This window comes from Camelina sativa, chromosome 2 (assembly GCF_000633955.1).
Source record: "Camelina sativa cultivar DH55 chromosome 2, Cs, whole genome shotgun sequence".
In the NCBI taxonomy this organism is placed as follows: Eukaryota; Viridiplantae; Streptophyta; class Magnoliopsida; order Brassicales; family Brassicaceae; genus Camelina; species Camelina sativa.
In genome coordinates this window covers 4,152,558-4,175,655 of record NC_025686.1, presented here as the reverse complement: position 1 = coordinate 4,175,655, position 23,098 = coordinate 4,152,558, and the positions used below count along the sequence as shown (strand labels likewise).

General features: G+C 38.1%; 1 long non-coding RNA gene and 1 pseudogene across 1 annotated transcript; one reads left to right on the top strand and one right to left on the bottom strand.

Moving 5' to 3' along the window:
• LOC104717356 lies at positions 1,236-2,415 on the bottom strand. The gene is made up of 5 exons (XR_756191.2): positions 2,000-2,415; positions 1,744-1,891; positions 1,624-1,645; positions 1,484-1,524; positions 1,236-1,347 (listed from the first exon to the last, which is right to left on the bottom strand). It is a non-coding gene; the product is annotated as an uncharacterized LOC104717356 (long non-coding RNA).
• LOC104717346 lies at positions 14,880-17,097 on the top strand (annotated as a pseudogene).

The window sequence follows — 23,098 nt, the reverse complement described above, 5'->3', positions numbered from 1 at the left end:
TAAAAAAACTTATTAATACTTTTAGGTTTGCTTTATTATTGTGGTAAGATAAAAATTTGTTTACTTTAACAAGTGTTACAATATAATTAACTACAGAAAATATATATCTGTCTTACTAAATGAAAATTATAAGTTCAAGAGATAGAAAGTTCAACTAAAACAGAATCATATCTTTTTTTTTTTGTCAAACAAAGTAATATAAAAAAAACAAAAAAAAAGTGATATACTTTCAAAAGAAGTAACCAAATTAATACTTTTAGATTCACTACAAGAAAACACATCTTTTGCGATAGACGAATATATTGCGAATCCCTCGCAAATCGACAAAAGCGAGAAATTTGCGAGGAAAGTCCGTTCCTCGCAAATCGTGTCTCGTAAATCGGTCAACGTTGCAATTCCCTCGCAACTTTTGCAAGGAAATGTTGTCGCTCGCAAATCCCACGCATTTTGCGAGGAACTATATTTCTAGCAATATCCTAGCAATTTTGTATCTAGTAAATCCCTCGCAAATTTGTGATGCTTTTGCAATTAAAATTTCCGTTGCAAATTATAACAACGGTGTAAAAGAAATTAGAATTTTCATTTTGTTAAGCTTAATTAAATTAAACCTGTAATTAAAAAATGTATTTTTACAAAATAAGAACTTTGTGTTCGTTAATTTTCTCCAATGGTAAACTTTTAATGGGGTTCTTATTTTTAAATTTTTTTAATATATAGTTAATTTAAATATCAAAATTAGTTCAAATATACAAACAATTAAAATTTTATTAAAATGGAAAATTATTGCATTTCATAAACTTTTAAACATGCAAAACATAAAAGTATATTAAAATAGAAGTAGAAATCATAAATGGGGAAAAAGATTAGTTGGAATCTTGATATGCACAAGAAGCTCTGTTTGATACGTCTTTAAACTTCACTTTCATTGCCTTCTCCACGTTGACCACACAAAGAATCTATATCATCGACAAAAATGAGATACAAGTTTATCGATCAAATTCGACTTGAGTCAAAGACCGTCATCGATCAAATCACTAGAACCAGTTTATGTTGTTACCTTAAGCTCGCTGGCGACGTTTGTGGTCTGAATCACCGAGAGAGAATCAAATAAATCAATCAACGTCCACCACCTGTTTCACAGAATCAAAAAGAAACAAACCTATATGTCAAAGATACAAAACTATAATAAAGTGAACCACAAAGTTAGAAGAAGACCAATAAGGAGGCACCTCTTATTAAAACCAAAGCGCAGATCAGTCCTCACTCCTCTGAAAGTGCGGAAACATCTGTTCTGGTTTGATTTCAGAAAAGGGGAAGGAGACGATGCTCCAAATTCACTCAGATGACCTGCAACCAAAACCATCAACAGGATCAAAGAATAAATAAACAGTCAAGAGTTGAACTAAAAGACATGATAAAGAATCTTAGCTAGACACAATAAAGAATCTTAGCTACTGGTTACTGGTTTTTCCCTGAGACTTACTATGTGTTGTAGCTACAGCTGGTTCTAAACGGCTCTTTATCCTGAAAATAACAAGAATGGTTAAAAAAAATGTAGTTGACCTTAAACAAAAGTGATGGATACATCTTATGTGCAGAGATAGATACACACTTAGAACCCACCTGCCGTGTCAATCATGTCGTCCTGCAACCAAAAAATCCAAAGACATAATTAATATCTAATTAGTATAGAGAGAATGCAAACAGATAAATGAGTAGTGGAAACCGTATAGGATAACTCACCTGCTCAACTGTTTGGCAATGCGCAAACAAGATCACCTTGTCCTGTAATTGGCTTGATGATACTCGTGAATCATATTACATAACCACCTGTGATTCCCCACCCACGCTTTGGACGAGAGAAGTTGGCAAACAAAGAACCGGAGAGATCCTAAAACACAAGAAAAAGTAAGTTAGACCAATCTATTAATTGCTAACAAAAAGAAACGACGATGATGCGAGAGATCAAATTATATATGCAAAGATGTAAAAAGCAAACCTCTGTGTATGTTTAGAGAGCTTAGGAGCCACCGATTAAAGGCTAACAAGGCCATCTAGAAAGCCGAATTAATCAACGAAATTACCAAGAGCTAGACACTTTTAAAGGATGAGATATTACCTCGGCACGAGAGTGAAGCATACGGCGGACATCGGATCGAACTCTCTCTCGTACGTCGAGGAAAGTGCTGTGATGCCAGTGAGCATGACCAGGCTCGCGGCGAAAAGGTTGCTGAGCTGAGTCGGTACGGGAAACGAGTCCGCTGAGAACCGATAGAAGCACGACGAGTAGGAGAGAAGAAAACGAAGTCGATCGTGAAAACGAAGAGATGATGAGGAGGAGTAGACTAACTGGATAAGGGAGAGGCGGAGGAGTCGAAAACCGGAGAAGAAAACAACCGGAGAAGAAAGAAATCGGAAGAAGAAGAAGAAGAAGACTTAGGGTTTGTCGGCTGCGAAGTGTTGGGTTTGAGCGAAGCTCAAACTAGGTTTTCTGTTTATATAGAAAAACGCTGCATCGCAAGTCCCTCGCAATTTTTGCTAGGGATTAGCTAGGTCCCTCGCAAATCCCTAGCAAACTTATTTAAAAAATGTAATTAATATTTTCAAACTTTGCGAGTGAATTGCGAGAGACACTATAAAAAATATGTAATTTCTATAAAAATTATGTAATTTATATAAGAATTCTATGAGAATATTGAGAATTGCAAACATATAATGTCATTAGTGTTTATGGTTAAAGTTCAAGGGTTTAAAGTTGCCATTTGCGAGGGAATTGCTATGGACTGAGATATTTGCGATGGATTTGCGAGTAATTTAGGGTTTAGGTTTTGAAATTGTCATTTGTGTCCTATCTTTGATTATAAATCTTGGATTCATCTTTTTAATCATTAATAGTAATGCCATTAGTCTTAAGGGTTTAGGTTCAAGAGTTTAAATTGCGAGGGAATTGCTATGACTTGAGAAATTTACGATGGAATTGCGAGGAATTTGCTATTCAACTAGCAAAATCCTCGCAAATTTGTCGCAATCCTTGAATATCTAATTTATAAAAACCATCAAAAATAATTTTAAAAAATTAATCAAATGAAATTTGAAGTATATTATAAGGTCCAATAGGCTCATCATTCTCTTTTCTATCATCAAATATTTTAAAATTGTCCAATTTTGCATCTTCCTCTAATCATTATCTATCTTCTAACTATCTTCCTATATGTTCATTACATTGAGACATATATTTGACAAATATTCCAAAAAATTGTCCAGTTCTCCAAATATTTTGTGTTGCACTGCCCTATCTTTGATTATAAGTCTTGGATTCATCTTTTTAATCATTAATATTAATGTAATTAGTCTTTAGGGTTTAGGGTTTAGGGTTTAGGGTTTGAAGTTGTAATTTGCGAGGGAATTGCTATGATTTTCTGAATTTGCGATGGATTTGCAACTAACTTGCTATTTATCTAGCAAATCAGTCGCAAATTTGTCGCAACCATGTATATTTAATTTATAAAAACCATCAAAATAATTTGAAAAGTTAGTAAATTAACTTTCAAGTATATTATAAAGTCTAATGTCTCATCATACTCTTTCCTATCAACTTTTTAATCACTAATAGTAATGTATTTCAGAATAATTCATCTTATATATGAAAACATTGAAATGTATTTCAGAATAATTATATTAATTTTGTAATATTTATAAAAAAGTAATTTCCTAATTTTGCAATTGATTTGCAATGGCTATCACAATTCACTCGCATGTCCGTAGCAAATTTGCTATGGATTCTGTTTTCGCAAATGCGTCGCAATTTTGCGAGTGATTTGTGAGGAATGGAACCTTTCCTGCAAATATGTCGTAAATACCTCGCAATTAAGCAGTGGATTTGCGAAGACAAGCTTCCTCGAAATTTTGCGAGGGATTTGCTAGGTATTTTTATTTTCTCGTACATTCGTCGCAAATCCACCGCAAATTTGCGAGAGCTATCCTCCGTCGCAACTTCTCGGAAAAGGCGTGTTTTCTTGTAGTGATTTACTTTATTATTATCTAATGTAAGAAACAAAGTCTGAAACAAAGAGATTTTTTTATTTAAAAAAAAGTCATACTTTCAGAAAAGGGAACTAATTAATACTTTTAGGTTTACTTTATTATTATTCTAAGATAAAAATTTGTATACTTGAACAAGTGTTATAATTTAATTAACTACAAAATACTAAATTAGTGTTATTTGGGTCAAGAAATAGAATGTTCAACTAAAAGAGAATCCTCTGATATTCAATTAAAGAAAAACATATCTTTCTATAGTCACAAGATCCAAAACTACAATTACCCACTCTATATATATCCTCAACATGTAAAATTTTGTTAATAAAACTCTTACATAAATTTCTACAGTGTAACGAACATTAAAAATCAATATATTCATATAATTTTGCGTTCGAACTCATGAAAAATAATGATCTACATCCATTTAAGCCGTTTGATGATAGTCGATGGAACATCCTGATAACGTTGACACCATCAGACTTAGGTTTGAGCAATACAATAACGTTTCCCGCAGAGTTAGTAATAACCAAAGTATTATCCACCGTGACTATGGATTCTTTCACAGGATTGTTTGATTTTCACGATGTTGATAATAATGTTGTATCATCTCTTATCTTAGAAAAACATAAAAATGGATATTATCTATTTCATGGGTGGAGTATGGTTCTCCAGCGAAATAATTTCAAGAAAGGAGATATTGTTGGATTTTGGTGGGATAATTCCAAGCGTAGATTTAATTTCCAACTACTCTTTCTCGCTTAGTTGATGGAGCAAATTTTTCGCAAGTTTATTTCATCAATATTCTTATTTAATTATATTTCTATTCAATATCGTATTAGTTCTATCTAACCTATGTTTTTCTTACCAAAAAAAAAAATCTAACCTATGTTTTATAGAGATCATGTATTTTCTATTCAGTAATAAATAAATATTAATAATAAATAAATTTGACTGTTTCTATTAAATTTTATATGGAACCATTCATTATTTGGAGGATTTTGGCCGATGCATGGGTAAGGTCGTAGGGGTGCTATATTGGGATTGTTGGCGTAATGTCTCCCAAGAGTCGAGTACTCGAGTGCGTGGTGTTGTTAGATTGGCGAATTTTGGCTTTCACGTGATTGTTTCATGCAATCTTATATAAAACCAATGCTGCAATGCATATGTTTTTTTTGTTTTTTTGTTTTTTATTTATTTTTTACTGTTAGAGCAAAAGTAGACAAACGATAATTATTAAAGTTTTGATACAACGAAGTTGTAATCACGGCAAGACGGAAGCGCAATTAGTATAGTAGAAAACTAATAAAAATGACCGAACGAATTCCGTTAGAAATAATATCAAAACTAGGTGATACCCGTGCTATAGCACGGAATTATATATTTTGTTAGTTATTTTTTTTTTGTAATTTGTATTTTTGTAATATAGTTTTTTATTTGATTTATTTTATTTGTTTATATAGTGTTTATTTGTATATTTGGGGTTATACAGTAAATTGGAAATCCTAATAGAGTAAGTAGTTTGTAAAATGTAGTTTTTCACGGAAACAGACACACCACAGTAGTAGATAGTAGTTTTGTAAGAGAATAGACACTCCGCAATATCAGATAGTAGTTTCGTAAGAGGATAGACACACCCTGCTTCCATGACTTAATTTATAGTTTGATAAAAATACATGTTTTAACGGATTTAACTCAAAAAAGTTTTATATTTTAAATTTTTTAGAATTAAAATATTAATATTACTTAAATATTTTATAGACTTTAAATTTATATTATGATATTTTAAACTTTCGACGGAGTTCAAATATTTATAATAATTTAACCATCTATAAAAATTTAAATATTTATAATATCTTAAACTTTTTTAAAAAAATGTAAATATATTATAATATATTATAATATGTTTATTTTTTAAAAGTTTAAATATTCTCAAATAGAATCAAATTAAACTGTTAAATTTGGATACCTGATAAATCAAGTTTCCTGCTCATTTGTACTCAAAACATTTTAGTCACATATTTATAGTGATTATGAACCGTATTCCAAAATATTTAGTCGATGTGGGATATACAGTACACCTTTTCTGTAAATTAGTTTACAACTTTACATATAGATAATTTCTGCGTTTATAATTCTTTCTATCTATACTACTCACAATTAATTACTATAATTTCGTTAAGGAAATATTATAATATCGGAAATCAAGCAATTTAGTCAGATTTGGTAACTTGAATATTCGTTTTTAAAAGATTATCTGAATCACTAAATATTCCTTTTAAAAGATTATCTGTTAAGATCAATCTCAGTAATTAAGGAAATATCCGAATTTTTGGTAATTAAAATTTATGGTTTTCATTTAAATACCTTAAAAGAAAATGAAATAAAAGTGTTTGCCTATATCGAATGAGTTTGTTTGGGATCTTAAATAATTAATCCTGAATGAAATAATATACTGGATCCGAAAAATATTATTCTGGAATACAAACAGATCCGCGGGTTTTTTTCTTTCTGTAGTCGGATATTTTAGGATCCGCGTCCTGACCCGGCAATTTTTTAAGTGATCGACCGAGGGTATTTTTGTCATTTAAAGAAATCAAAACTATAGGTTAATTAGATTAAATTTTGTGATTCTCTAATCATTTTTAATGAAAAACCTACCAAAACCAAGTCATGGTCCATTTTTACTCTAGAGAGTACTTCTGCTTTAATAGTATAGATAAATGTTTAAAGTTGGCGAAAAAACAATTTACTGGAAACAAGACTCCACAAATATAATCAAAAGTGAAATCTCGTATTAGGATTTGATAACCGGTTTAATTAACTGGTTTAGTGAAGTATAGTTTATGTGGGATTAAGCCTCCTTTCACTTAATCCTACTCTTGTATATAAGCTAATGTAATCACACATTTTACACTTAATGAGAAATATAGTTTTATCCAATTTTGCTTAATTCTTGTTATGGGATCAGAGCACTAACAGAAATTCAAAAGCTTCCGCTATTGTTTCTCATTCATCTCTTTCTTCGATTGAGCTGAGATTGAGCTTGCTCCTTCAAATCATGAGCCGCTCGATTTCCCAGATTCTCATCGATTTTATCCTTCGCTTCTCTTTCGCTGTATTGCAATTTCTTTTGTTCGCATCTTTCATTTTCTTTTTCTTGCTTTTGATTTCGATTTCTTTGACCTAGATCTGTTGCTATCTTTTTCAATCGATCAATCAGCACAGATCCTCTTCATCTTTCTCAATTTTATCATCAGAAATGGGATCGATTAATCAGACTTCAACAGCGACTCAAAGCAATGTTCATCAAGCTCCAGATCAGTATGAGAATCCATATTTCTTGCACGCAGCGGATCATGCCGAACTTGTGCTTGTTTCCGATCGTCTCAATGATGGCTCCGAGTTTCATTCTTGGCGTTGCTCTATTCGGNTCATTTAAATACCTTAAAAGAAAATGAAATAAAAGTGTTTGCCTATATCGAATGAGTTTGTTTGGGATCTTAAATAATTAATCCTGAATGAAATAATATACTGGATCCGAAAAATATTATTCTGGAATACAAACAGATCCGCGGGTTTTTTTCTTTCTGTAGTCGGATATTTTAGGATCCGCGTCCTGACCCGGCAATTTTTTAAGTGATCGACCGAGGGTATTTTTGTCATTTAAAGAAATCAAAACTATAGGTTAATTAGATTAAATTTTGTGATTCTCTAATCATTTTTAATGAAAAACCTACCAAAACCAAGTCATGGTCCATTTTTACTCTAGAGAGTACTTCTGCTTTAATAGTATAGATAAATGTTTAAAGTTGGCGAAAAAACAATTTACTGGAAACAAGACTCCACAAATATAATCAAAAGTGAAATCTCGTATTAGGATTTGATAACCGGTTTAATTAACTGGTTTAGTGAAGTATAGTTTATGTGGGATTAAGCCTCCTTTCACTTAATCCTACTCTTGTATATAAGCTAATGTAATCACACATTTTACACTTAATGAGAAATATAGTTTTATCCAATTTTGCTTAATTCTTGTTATGGGATCAGAGCACTAACAGAAATTCAAAAGCTTCCGCTATTGTTTCTCATTCATCTCTTTCTTCGATTGAGCTGAGATTGAGCTTGCTCCTTCAAATCATGAGCCGCTCGATTTCCCAGATTCTCATCGATTTTATCCTTCGCTTCTCTTTCGCTGTATTGCAATTTCTTTTGTTCGCATCTTTCATTTTCTTTTTCTTGCTTTTGATTTCGATTTCTTTGACCTAGATCTGTTGCTATCTTTTTCAATCGATCAATCAGCACAGATCCTCTTCATCTTTCTCAATTTTATCATCAGAAATGGGATCGATTAATCAGACTTCAACAGCGACTCAAAGCAATGTTCATCAAGCTCCAGATCAGTATGAGAATCCATATTTCTTGCACGCAGCGGATCATGCCGAACTTGTGCTTGTTTCCGATCGTCTCAATGATGGCTCCGAGTTTCATTCTTGGCGTTGCTCTATTCGCATGGCGCTTAATGTCCGCAACAAACTTGGCTTCATCGATGGTACAATTCCTAAACCTGCTGATACTCATCGCGATGCTGGATCTTGGTCTAGGTGTAATGACATGGTAGCTACCTAGTTAATGAATTCAGTTAGTAAAAAGATTAGCCAGAGTCTATTGTTTATGTCTACTGCTGAGGCTATTTGGAAAGATTTGCTATTTCGCTATAAGCAGGATGATGCACCAAGAATCTATGCAATTGAGCAACGATTGAGTACGATTAGGCAAGGTTCACTTGATGTTACTTCTTATTATACAGAATTGGTTACATTGTGGGAAGAACACAAGAATTACATTGAGTTGCCGGTTTGTACTTGTGGACAATGTGAATGTAATGCAGCTCTTCTATGGGAGAAACTCCAGCAGCGCAGCAAAATTACAAAGTTTTTGATGGGGCTCAATGAGAGTTATGAAGCTACTCGAAGGCATATCCTGTTGCTTAAACCTTTGCGAAATATTGTTGATGCTTTAAATATGGTAACACAAGATGAGCGACAGAGGACGGTCACTCCTTCTACCAAGCTTGAGAATGTGGTATTTCAGAACTCTGGTCCTTCTGAGGTGGCTCCTCCTGGTTATTCTAATCCAGAGGCTATGCAGAATCCGAGTGCCGGTTATTTTACTGGACCTCCAGATAACTCGGCTTATGCAGCGGTGAATTACAGGCCTAGTCAGCGTCCATACTGCACTCATTGCAATCGTTCTGGTCATACGATACAAAAGTGTTACAAGCTGAATGGTTATCCACTGGGTCATAAGTTTGGACCGAGAGCCTCTGCACAACAATACTCACTACCTCGTAGTCAAACCACTTCAGGACAACGTCCATCGTTTCCTCCACAGTCTCACTTCCAACAAACTCAGTATGCAAATCCGGGTCTGATGGCTAATGCGGTTACACAACCTGCACCTCTCTATATGCCACCACCAGCGATGACTGCTAGTAACCTCGATTTGTCTCAGTTTAGCAATGATCAAATACATTCTATGATCCATCAACTCAGCACTCATGTCAAGCTGCCTGAACAGTCATCTCCTCATCTAACTGCTATGATAACTGAGAGTGGAGCCATGGCACCTACTTCCACCGCTGGTACTGTTTCATTTGAATTTCCTTCTTCTAATCTCCGATATGAAAATCATTCATTCACTTTTCAACATCATTCACTCACTTCTTTATATACTACTCTTCCTAATGGTGCTTGGATAATTGACAGTGGAGCCACTAGCCATGTTTGTTCTGACTTGTCTTTGTTTAGTGAATTCTTTCCTGTTTCAGGTGTTACAGTCTCGCTCCCGAATGGCACTAGAGTGCCAATTACACATACTGGCACCATACATATTTCGAATGATCTAATTTTGCATAATATGTTGCATGTCTCGACTTTCAAATTTAATCTGCTAAGTGTTAGTTCTTTGTTGCATCATAATCAGTGTTCCGCACATTTTTACTCTGATACTTGTTTTCTTCAGGACTTGACGATTGGTAGAGGCGTCTTAATTCACAGTCTTTATATCTTGGAGACTAACGTTATTACTGCAAATTTCTGTGGATCCTTGCTCGTAGATGGTGACCTTTGGCATCAACGCCTAGGACATCCATCTCCTGCCAAGTTACAGCATATGTCGGGTACTTTACCTATGTCTAAATCAAGTTCTTTACATTGTCCAATTTGTCCTTTAGCAAAACAAAGAAAATTATCTTTTCCATCTCAAAATCGTTTGTCTTCTTCGCCTTTTGATCTTGTTCATCTAGATGTTTGGGGTCCTTTTTCTGTTGAGTCTGTAGAAGGTTATCGGTATTTTTTAACAATAGTGGATGACTGTACTAGAGTAACATGGCTTTATATGCTAAGAAATAAAAGTGATGATTCTATTGTCTTTCCTGATTTCATTAAGCATGTTCAAACACAACATCAGACTGCTATTAAAGCTATTAGGAGTGATAATGCACCTGAACTAGCTTTTACTCAACTTGTTAAGGATCATGGCATGGTACATCAATTTTCATGTGCATATACTCCTGAGCAAAACTCTGTTGTTGAGTGTAAACACCAGCATTTGTTAAACGTTGCATGCGCATTGTTGTTTCAATCTAATGTTCCATTACAATATTGGTCCGACTGTGTGTTTACTGCTGTTTTTCTTATTAATCGTACTCCTTCTCTTTTGTTAGATAAAATTTCTCCTTATGAAAAATTATACAAGAAAACACCGGATTATACTTTCTTACGTTCATTTGGTTGTCTTTGTTATGCATCTACTCTTGTTAAGGATAGAAACAAGTTCACTCCTAGAGCAGAGTCATGTGTTTTCTTAGGTTATTCTTCCGGTTATAAAGGCTATAAAGTTTTGAATCTCGATACTCATACTGTTTCAACGACTCGAAATGTAGTGTTTCAGGAAACTGTTTTTCCTTATAAAACTATTTCATCCGATTTACAAAGACATGACTTGTTTTCCCGAATCATCATGCCTTTATCTACACCTGTTGCTATTGATCCTGTTGATATGATTTCATATCCTGTTTATGATGGTAATGCGTTGGCTTCTGCTCATGTTACAAGTGCATCATCATCATCATCATTGTTACCTGTAACACACTCTAGTGCTCCTCCATTACCATCATCACAAGAGACTGTGACATCTGCTTCAGAACAGGCTCCTCTGATCACGACCAGGTCAAAACGACAGGTGAAGGCTCCAGGTTACTTATCTGATTACCATTGCAATCTTATTCAAACTTCACACTCATCTGTTTCTACTTCTTCTTCTCCTCTAGTTTATGTTCCTCTTTATCCTCTCTCCTCTGTTATTACATATTCAAAACATAAGTCTCCCTATCAGGCTTTTGTTCTCTCTTGTTCACTTGAAACAGAACCGAAAAATTTCCACGAAGCCATGGCACATCCTCATTTTCCGAAGGCTATGGATGTGGAGATTACAGCTCTTGAACAGCTTCGCACATGGACTGTTGAATCTTTACCCCCACGTAAACATGTGATTGGGTGTAAATGGGTTTGCACTATCAAATATAATCCAGATGGTTTGATTGACAGATACAAAGCACGCCTAGTAGCCAAAGGATATACTCAACAGGAAGGTCTTGATTATATTGAGACCTTTTCTCCTGTGGCCATATTGGCGAGTGTCAAGTTTATCCTTGGTCTTGCTGCGAAACTAGGCTGGACTCTTACGCAAATGGATGTCACAAATGCCTTTCTCCATGGCACTATTGATGAAGAGATTTACATGAGTCTTCCGCAAGGGTATACTCCTGCAAATGGTGTACCTTTACCTCCAAATGCAGTCTGTAAGTTGCACAAATCCTTGTATGGTCTCAAACAGGCATCGTGGCAGTGGTACCATTGTTTTTCGAAAGTGGTTCACGATGAAGGCTTTGAGCAGTCTCCTGTTGACAATACTTTGTTTGTTAAGCAAACTGGTGACAGGTTCATAGCATTATTGGTCTATGTCGATGACATTATGATTGCATCCAATAATGACTTTGATTTACAGGCTCTTCAGGATGCTTTGCATAAGGCGTTTAAGATTAAAGATCTCGGTGCTCCTCGATATTTTCTAGGTCTTGAAATAGCCAGGAATGCTTCGGGGATTTCCATATGTCAGCGCAAATATGCTCTGGATATTCTTGCTGCAACAGGTATGCTTGCCTGTAGACCTGAGACTGTTCCCATGGATCTGACTGTTCACTTAACTAGGGACTCAGGGAACTTGTTAGCGAATGGAACTTCGTATAGAGAATTGGTTGGGCGATTGTTATATCTTACTATCAGTAGGCCAGATATCACCTTTGCTGTCAACAATCTTAGCCAGTTCCTTTCATGTCCAACTGATATTCATTATGCTGCTGCTATACGTGTACTACGCTACATCAAGAGTAATCCGGGACAGGGACTTTTTTACTCTGTGGACACGGAACTATGTCTCAATGCGTTCAGTGATGCGAATTATGGTACTTGCCCTGATTCTCGCCGTTCTGTCACTGGCTTCTGCGTTTACCTTGGTACATCTTTGATAAGCTGGAAGTCTAAGAAGCAAGGGACTGTGAGCCGTAGTAGTACAGAAGCAGAGTATCGCAGCATGGCCTTAGCTACTTGTGAACTTCTTTGGTTAACTCAGCTGCTGAAGGACTTGAAAGTGCAGATACGGGTTCCTGCCAAACTTTTTTGTGACAACAAATCGGCAATGCACATCACGACTAATCCGGTCTTCCACAAGAGGACAAAGCACATTGAAATTGATTGCCACACTGTTTGTGATCAGGTGAAGAACGGTTTCTTGAAGTTGTTTCACGTGAAAAGTGCCAATCAGCACGCTGATATCCTCACTAAATCTTTGCACCCTGGTCCGTTTCATTCTTTGTTATCTCGCATGTCAATCTCAAGTCTCTTTCACCCTGATCATGCTTCGGTTTCAGAGACTTGAGGGGGGTGTATTAGGATTTGATAACCGGTTTAATTAACTGGTTTAGTGAAGTATAGTTTATGTGGGATTAAGCCTCCTTTCACTTAATCCTACTCTTTTATATAAAGCTAATGTAATCACACATTTTACACTTAATGAGAAATATAGTTTTATCCAATCTTTGCTTAATTCTTGTTATCTCGGATGACAAAGAGAAAAATGAAACACAATATAATAACAAGAGGTTTTTTATTCATCTTATATACTACGTTGATGTGTGTCAGGTTTTAACCTAGAATAACACAACCGAAAAGCTGCAAGTGCACAGTAAATCGATTGTAGTACTTAAGGTATCAATATCACAGAGACTAGTAAGCTAGACGACGAGTTTTATGAAGAAGAAATGGCTAAGACAAAATAAAAAGGGGTTTGTTGTGGGTCTTCCTACGAACCAAAATAGAAAGCAAATAAGAAATAAAGCTATGTAAATATCAATAGACGAAGTGTTGGGCAGCAGGGATTTCTCAGGGTATCATGGATCGAGTCATACTAATAAACTAAACAGAGAATTATCGATTATTAACGTTCAAGAACTCAAATTTGGACTAAGCAATTGGCCCCATAGAACTGAATCACTATGTCTAGACAATCTAGTTTACTCTATTTCCGCAGGTAAATAGGAGCTAAACACATATAAATAATGCAAGTTTGATAAGTTAACAAACAAAACTCAATAACTCAACTTTTGGTTGGTTATGACGCTTTGCTCATCTAAATTACTTCAGGCGATTTAAATCTATCCTAAAAGCAGTAGCTAAGGCGTAATTCAAGCAGTAAGCAACAAAGATATATTTAGATGGAGAAATATAAACGAACAGACCCAAATCTAATCACCCTAGTCAAAAATCCATGAATCCCCTTTTCAAAACCATTAAACCCAATAAAAAAACTACTCAGACATACTCATGCAACTCAAAGCTATATGAATAAGATATTTCATAAAAGATGAAAAGTATGAGAAAAGGGTTTAGAGATCTTCTCTAAAATACAATGGAAACGAAAGAAACTAGAAAGACTAGAAGAGATTTGGGTGACTTCAATTGAGGGCTTCCAAGAAGAGCTAAAGGAGGACGAGCTTCGACGGCTGTGAAGGAGTCTCTGGTCGTCTCTAGGACAGCTGGTGGAGGCACAAATGAATCACAAAGAAGGCACAACCCTCGGTCTTAAAGAGTATTTATAATTATAATGTTTTGTCTTACATTAGGGTTTGTAAGAGTAAAGTTGTATTTTCTTCTTGAGTACAGGACAAGAGGCGGCGAAAGAAGGTTTTGGACCGTCGTGAAAGCTTGGACTGGGCCGCCATAATGGTTGCTGGTCAGGCCTTCAATAAAAGTCCATCAACTAGATGCTTTTCTTTACGTCGGTTTATAACACGTCTCGTAAATCGAGAATATCTTCCAGGTGGCTGAATGGATTGACTTGATTTCACTTTAAGGAGAAAGACGACTCTTCCAGCTTTCCATAAACACCAAGCTTGATAGAATAAAAGTTCTGGAAGTTTTTCAAACGTGGCCTTTACTGTAAAGCTCTGAATCTGTTTTGAAACATGTTTTTCTTGTATTTTGGTCCAATTTGATATAAAACCTGTAAAACCTTCTTAAAACCTGAAATATTTGATAATAAACCTTTTATACCTAAAATCTTATCAAAATCTTCCTAAATGCATGTTGCGGGGTCTAAACAGGTCATTATCAGAGACTAAAGTGAGTCTAGAGTACATGGTCAGAGTGGTTGAGCGGATGGGACAAGTAGTATATACAATCAAATTAGATACTATACGTTCAATGTTAGTTTCATCATCAATGTATGAAGACGTTCGTATTGGACTGGTGGTGGACATGGGTTCCATGGAAGGAAAGTTTGTGAGAAGTTCAATTTCCATGGCGCTTTCTGATTTCTATCATCTCAACAATGGCTACAGAACCAGGGTCTCTCTCTTATCCAGAGACTCTCATGGTTACCCTCTCCAAGCTCTAGCGGCAGGTACTTCAATACACTTTTGTATTCGTTTCTGCATTTACCTTTGATGCTTGCGTCTTAGATTGTTTTCTTTGGAACCACAAGATCACAATACAGTAAGTATCGGTGTGGTGATAGATAAATCAACGCGGTATTAAAATTTTAAGATCATGATGTGAATCTTGCTAGTAAAATTTCAGTTGTAGTTGACACTAGGACGCCTTATGGTAACGTAACATGTCCTTCAGACGCTTTGAAATTGGCTTGGTTTGAAGATTTATCGGAAATTCGGTTCAAGTTCACCCGGTTATATAAAAAATGTTAGAAATACCTAAGCTTAGTTAATTAGGTTGAAACAAACAAGCTGAATTCAGATGCTTTTAAACAAAAACAAATTGGCATAGTGATATGGTATATAAACTTTAGTTTCAGTATTTTTGTTTAGTACCACGAAAAAAATAACAAATCAAGAAACTATGTGAAAATGTTTTGAACAAAACAAAACAAAACGTTTGGTGATATTTTTGAAAAACACAAAACCTAATAGTGGTAAATTTCATCGGCAAAAGTAGTTTTTAACGTGATATTGTTTAATTGCATTAGTTTTGCATCACCTTTTGAAAGTGTTCACTTTTCATTTTGCGTAACTGTCTGGACATGTAATTGTTAAAACAGCCATGGATCTCGTACAAACTGGACAAGTGGAAACAGTTGTTGGTGGACAATCGTTGCTTGAAGCAAAAGTTTTGGCAGAACTTGGAGAGAAAGCTAAAGTGCCAGTGATATCATTCCCAGTACCTAGCTCTTCGAGCTTGACCAAATATAGTCACTTTATTCAAGCTACGCAGTTTTTATTGGACATCTGTTATTCTTATCTAAGAGAGTATACAACCTTTGGTCGGACATTTCCAACAAAACGCTATACACATCGAGTACAAGGCTGAAGTTTCTGTCTCATGTAATGAAGAATGTATCATGAAGCACCTAAGAAAGATAAAGACCTTGGGGATAAGGATTTGCGTAGTGCACGTCTCTGAAAGCATTGCAAATATTATTTTCCCATGTGCTCGGACGTTAGAAATGATGGAGTAAGGGCATGCATGGATTCTTACAGCGAGAAGCATGGATAATTTTCAAGACACAAACTATTTAGCAAATGAGGCAATGGAAGGTGTGATTGGTTTTAAGTCTTATATTCCATTAACTAAGGAGCTTCACAATTTTACTTTGAGATGGAAGAGATCTTTGCTACCCGAAGAAGTTACGAGGATGAGCATTTGTAGCGTATGGGCTCACGATATAGCTTGGAGTCTTGCAAGAGCAGCAGAAGTAGCAAGGGTACATCTGCTTGAGGGAATCTTAGAAAGTACTACTAAACATAAAGGTTTGAGTGGTGACATCAAAATAATGGATAGAAAAATAATCTCATACAAATTTGAGATTATAAATATGATAGGACGAGGTGAAAGAAGTGTAGGATTTTGGAGCTCCGGTAGTTTCATAACTAAGAATAGAAGAAAAAATTTGTCTTCTACCAATGTACTTGAGACAATAATCTGGCCTGGAGGGTCTACTAGAATTCCGAAAGCCCGTTTGAAGAAAGAGGAGAACCATAGTTCAAAGAAGAAGCTGAGAGTTTTGGTACTAGCGGGAAACTTCAGACCACAATTATTGGAAGTGAAAACAGGAGTCACAGCTGCTAGAGGTTACTGCATAGAAGTTTTCGAAACGTCAATTCGACCTTTCAATTATGAACTGGAGTATATACCTTGGCCTGTTGCATTTAACTACCATCACTACAACGAGCTAGCGTATGCAATCTATGACCAGGTAATTAAGATTTAGATGTTTGTATTTTTATTCCATCGTTAGAGTTATATATACATTAATCTTCATTATTTTATTTTTGTTTTGCTACTTCTCTTCGACAGAAAGACAAGTATGATGTAGCTGTTGGAGATATCACAGTTACTGATAACAGATGTACATATGTAGATTTTACATTACTATTCACTGATATTGGCGATCGCGGTTGTGGCTGCCAAAGACAAAAGCATGTAGAACTTGGTTGAAAAAGGTTTTCCATTGGTTCAAAACGTGTCAAGAGAAATCGCAATGCTAAGGAGAACAGAGAAGCTAAAAGCCATGGAGAATTGGTTGTTTCGTAGAGAATCAATGTCATCCACAGGGGATAACACGTGTGATCCTCTCTCGGTTTACTCATTTCGCGGTTTGTTTATGATCACAGGAGTTTCTTTTGCGTTTGCTCTAATCGTCTATCAAATCCCATAGAACAGAGAACAAAGACAAGCAGTGATTAAACATAGCATGTTCAGTTAGTAGTGAATCTAATGAAAATAGTATCTTTCAATAACCAGAAGACTCTTTAATTTACAATCACCCACAAAAACTATATAAATCGTTGTTACAGAGCAAACTATAGTTTAAATCCAAAATATTCATAAAGTTTTGTTAGCTAAATCATGTAGGCAAACGTACTTAAGAGTAATAAGACACAATTGACTCTCTGCTCATGAACTAGAGAACAGAGAGATTTGTGTCTTTCGAAAGTGCCCAAATTGTATTTAAGAGAAGGCTCTCTGAAAATGGCATTTTTCTCTTCCCATTTTCTTCTTCTCTCCCTTCTCCATATCTTCTAAATTAAACAAAATCAAAAACTATACGAATTTTTAACAAAAAAGAAACGAAAAATTGCGAAAGAGCTCTATCGGATGAAGGTTAAGGAAAATGCAAGATCTAAAGGCTGTATTTTAAAACTTTCGAATCCTTGTTGCATATGAATCCGTCTAACTACGAAAGATTTCAAAAAGTAAAGACGATACTGATATCCCTGAATCCCTCTCACAGGAAAATCTCAAACCCTAGCCGATTTGGGGAAGACGAAGGGATGGTTTATAAAGTGAATCGAGAGGGGTATAAATGTCTTTCCAGAATTATATGCTTTGACTAGAATCCTCTGTCTGTGAAATCCCCACCACTCTCCCTGAAAGTAGCTAATTCAAAGAGACTCCTTTGTGTACGCTCTGTTTTCTTTTTTACAATATTAGGAAGGAAACACTTTTTTTTTTTTAACTCGAATCATTTGATTGATAAAAGATAAAACCAAAAGGCGAACAAAGGTTCAAGATCTCAAAAACGCTATGAAAAAACAACATTAATAACGATAACAAACTAAAGCTCCATTTCACTTCCTGCCTCATCCTCATCAAACTCTGCACTATCATTAGTCTCAGCTGCGTCTTCTCTCTTCTTCTATCCGATCATGTAACCATAAAGGACCACCCAAGAATAGGTATGAAGAAAGTCTGCCGTCTCTGGTGACACTTTGAGCAATATCTCTAGCCAAAGAATTAGCTTTCAATGAAGAAAATTTAAATTGTATCATGCCCATTCCTTGTATGACACCAGCAATCTTCTCCACCTGAGATCTATACTTTGGCCAGCTCAAAGGATCCTCCCAAGCCAGGAACGCAGCTTGACAATCCAACCAGACTTCACATGAGAAAATCTGTAGAGTATGAAGACTTTGTAAACACCACAGGATACAGCCTAGCTCCGCAGAAATTCTATTCACCCGTGGAGGAAAGGCATGAAACTTAACCTCCCCTGCATCATCCCGCAAAATCCAAGCTCCACCACAGAAATAACGATCATTCACCCAAGCACAGTGAACATTACATTTTAGGACTCCCGGTGGTGGCTTCCTCCATCGGTCAGGTCTCAGTGCTACCCGTTGGTCACCAGCGTTACTGTCTTCCAAGTGCTTGACTCGTTGACATAACCATAGATCAGAGTTCTCCAACGCCCCAGCTAGTAACACATGAGGATCCTGCATTCTCCCAGAAAAGATATATCCATTACGTGCTTTCCAAATCTCCCAGAGAATCCAAGGAATAGCATTCCGATAGTCCTCCCGTATATCCCCTCTACCCATCAGCTGCAATAAATGATGAATATTATCTGCAATAGATGTTGAGAAGCCCTGTGATGGTAATGGAAGTAAAGCCGCCTCCCACACTCGAGTAGCAAGGGTACAACCAAAAAGCACATGTGTGATAGTTTCGTCCTCCATGCGGCACTCCTGGCATATAGGGTTCATCTGTATTCCATGTTGCCTCAAACATTCCGCCACCGCCAAAGCACCAGACAAAGCTCTCCATAAGAATATGCGTATTTTTGGCTCTGTTTTTGTATGCCAAATCTGTGCTTTGAGCTCATTCACCACTTGAGCCTCCTCACTAACAATTACTCCAGCTGATATTTCAGAGTTAAGGAGCCAATTTCCACTCTTCACCGAATACTTGCCATCTTTTGTGAACGCCCACACATGCTTATCCTTAATATTTGGCGCAGGGGGAAACGACTGAATTTTCATGACATCATCCGGAGGAAACAACCGTTGTAAAGTCCCAGTGTTCCACTCACCCTTTGAAGTTATAAGTGCTGAGACCTTCAGGTTGAGATCAATCTGCATTTCTATGTTAAACGGCCGCCTTGGAGACTCATCAAGGATCCACCTATCTAGCCAAACGTTAGTGCTCCTGCCGTCCCCAATGGACTTCATTAGCCCCTTCTGTAGTAGCTCCCGACCAAACATGATGCTTCTCCATGCATAGGACGGCCTGGATCCGTTGTTTGCATCAAGGATGTTTGTGTCAGCATAATACCTTGCCTTGTATACACGTGAAACAACCCGACCCTTTTTTTTTTTTTCTTTTTAATAATTAAATACAAGATATAATTAAGTATCCCATACTACTTAATTAAACAAACCAACCCACACACGGTAACCAACCAATAATAAACCAACATCCAATTACATGCACAGCGGAAACATATCAATAATACAAAACCAATACAATAACACTTCTATCCATTCTATCCAGCAACCTAACATATCTCTATCCAAGGTTCCATCCTAAACAATATAACAAAGACCAACAACACACAAACGAGACCCTAGTTCATCCTCCTCCTCATCGCCATGATTCCACGTCACATACCTGCACACCACAAACAACAATTGAGATGCGTAAGTATTATCATAAATACTTAGTGAGGCCGTCCTCCCATCTACTGGGTTATACACACAAGCATATGAGACCCTCAAGTTTAAGCAAAACAAACAACACACAACAATACATCAAACCAGGAAATCAAGTCTCGACTGAGACCAGTGTCGACCGATGCCTCACGGTGTCGATCGATGCTACAAACAATGGTGTCGACCGATGCTAAACAGTGTCGACCGATGCCACTCCAAATGGTGTCGACCGATGCTTCCTAGTGTCGATCGATGCCTCCTCTGCAGACACGATCTGCGCGAAACCGAACATCGAACTCTCCTTCCCAATCATCTCGAATCCGTCTCAAACTCACCCAATTACCTCAGAAATCACTGGGAATCACAAAAGCAACGAACCCAAGCAACAAAACAACACAAACAGCAAAGAAAACACACAAACAAGAGAGATCTCATGCTTAGATCAACCATGGTCAAGCACTCACCTCAAGAACAGGAAGATTGGATTGAGAAACGTGGAAAACAACACCTCCAGAAGCTCCCCCTTCGTTTCCAGCAACAACTAACCCTCCTATAGCCTCAGATCTCTCCAAAAACTCCAAGAACAAGCCCAGAAAGTCACAAAAACGTTTCTCTCTCTTTTCTCTCTTTCTTTCACTAAGCGGCGACCAAATAACTTCCCAAAAACCCTTAAACTCGTCCTTAGACGCTTATAACACGATTTAGGGATTTAATTGAACCAAACCGAACCAATTCGGCAATTAATCAAACCGGCCGAACCCAGAAATTAGTGGTGTCGATCGATGCCACTAGGGTGTCGATCGACACTCCTTTCAAAATCACAAAATCCGGTTCGCGGATGTTACAATTCTCCCCCACCAATATGGATTCGTCCTCGAATCCCGCAAAACCGTCCAACTGTCAAGGACCTCCGTGCCACCGTCAACACGGCCCGCACGTCCCCGACCGGACTAAATACCGTCAGCCAAGGTTTCCCGTGCACTGTCGCAACAGCCCGCACACCTCCGACTGAACCACGAGGTCTCCCTCTAGTCAATATACTCACATCAAAGACACTATTTGCTCACAACTCAGTGCTTCCCCCGTCCGTGGTCGCAACCAACGAATCATGCCGGCTCGCTATCAGGCCAACCGCCTTAAGCTACGGCATCCAGGAAGTCACTCACACACACACTCCCCCCGCTCTCAGGTCGCAACCTTCGAGTCATACCGGCTCACTGCCAGGCCACAGCTTACAGCTACGGTATCCAGGGAGTCTCACACGCCCACTCCCCCCGCTCTCGGGTCGCAACCCTCGAGACATACCGGCTCACTGCCGAGCCACGGCTCACAGCTACGGTATCCAGGGAGTCTCACACGCCCACTCCCCCCGCTCTCGGGTCGCAACCCTCGAGACATACCGGCTCACTGCCGAGCCACGGCTCACAGCTACGGTATCCAGGGAGTCTCACACGCCCACTCCCCCCGCTCTCGGGTCGCAACCCTCGAGACATACCGGCTCACTGCCGAGCCACGGCTCACAGCTACGGTATCCAGGGAGTCTCACACGCCCACTCCCCCCGCTCTCGGGTCGCAACCCTCGAGACATACCGGCTCACTGCCGAGCCACGGCTCACAGCTACGGTATCCAGGGAGTCTCACACGCCCACTCCCCCCGCTCTCGGGTCGCAACCCTCGAGACATACCGGCTCACTGCCGAGCCACGGCTCACAGCTACGGTATCCAGGGAGTCTCAAAATCCCGCTCTAAGGTCGTCACCCTAAAGCGCGCTCACGGATCGTCATCCGAAGCAAACATACCACTCCCACTCTCTGGCCACAAAGTCCATTGAGCTATCGGTATCACATGAGTTGGGCTCACACTATCCTGAGCAAATAAGTCCGATGTCAACGAGTATCTCCCGACTAGATCTACCTCAACACTTTCCATTTCTGGAAACTTCTATTTTTAGAAACTTTCCATTTATAGCAATCTTCTATTTATGGAAACTTTCCATTTATAGACTCCCGTGCTATTTCCTTTCCAGTGATTTTTCACAAATCCCAAAACCAAAGAACTCCAACTTTTATTAGAACCTCAAATGCAATAATCGTTTACAACTCCAAATGAAAATACATAATGAAAGAAAGAATACATAAGCTAAAACTAAGCGCCGGAATGGACACCCGGTCCTCCCTTCGGCTGCGCTGCAACCTCCATCATCTGCCTCCTCTTAGGACAGAAAGGCCTGATATGCCCTTCCTCCCCGCAATGATAACACACTCGACGGTACTCCTGTGAATCACCTCCCCTGGCCCCGCTTGCCGACACTTGATCCATTCTCCCGCTCCCATAACCTCTCTGGCCACCTTGGTTCGCCACTGTCATCTCTTCCCGCTTCCTTTTACGCCTTTGCTCCAACTGCCTATCCTTGTTTGGAATGCTCTGCTCCAATGTCTCCTCTGAACGAACCGCTGGACTGACCACCACTAACTGTGACCTCAAGTCATCCTCTATCCCAGCTGCAACCTCAACCAGCTCCGCCCTCGTGGCATAGCTCCTCACTCTGCACCGTGTCCTCAAATCATCTCGCAAAGCCAGCAAGAACCTCCGCACCTGAGCCGACTCTGGCTCCCAAGCCCGGCCTGCATACCCCACAAGCCGACTGAACTCTGCATCCAGTTCCCGCACTGTACGGTCCCCCTGAGTCAAACCCAAGAACCGTGCCTCCATACGATCAAGAGCCTCCTGAGGAAAATACTTGGAGTTAAACTCCCCCACAAAATCTCCCCAAGACATACCCCGCTGCACCCTCCGTGCTGTCACCGACCTCCACCACACACGAGCATCTCCTGACAAGTAAAACACTGCCAGATCCACCCTGTACCGGTCGGGACACCTAAGCGAAAGGAAAATATCCTCCATCCGCTCTCGCCACTCATCCGCTACACTCGGATCGGTACTTCCTGAGAATTACCCGGCTCCCACATGCCGCAGCTGCTCCATCATCCGCACATA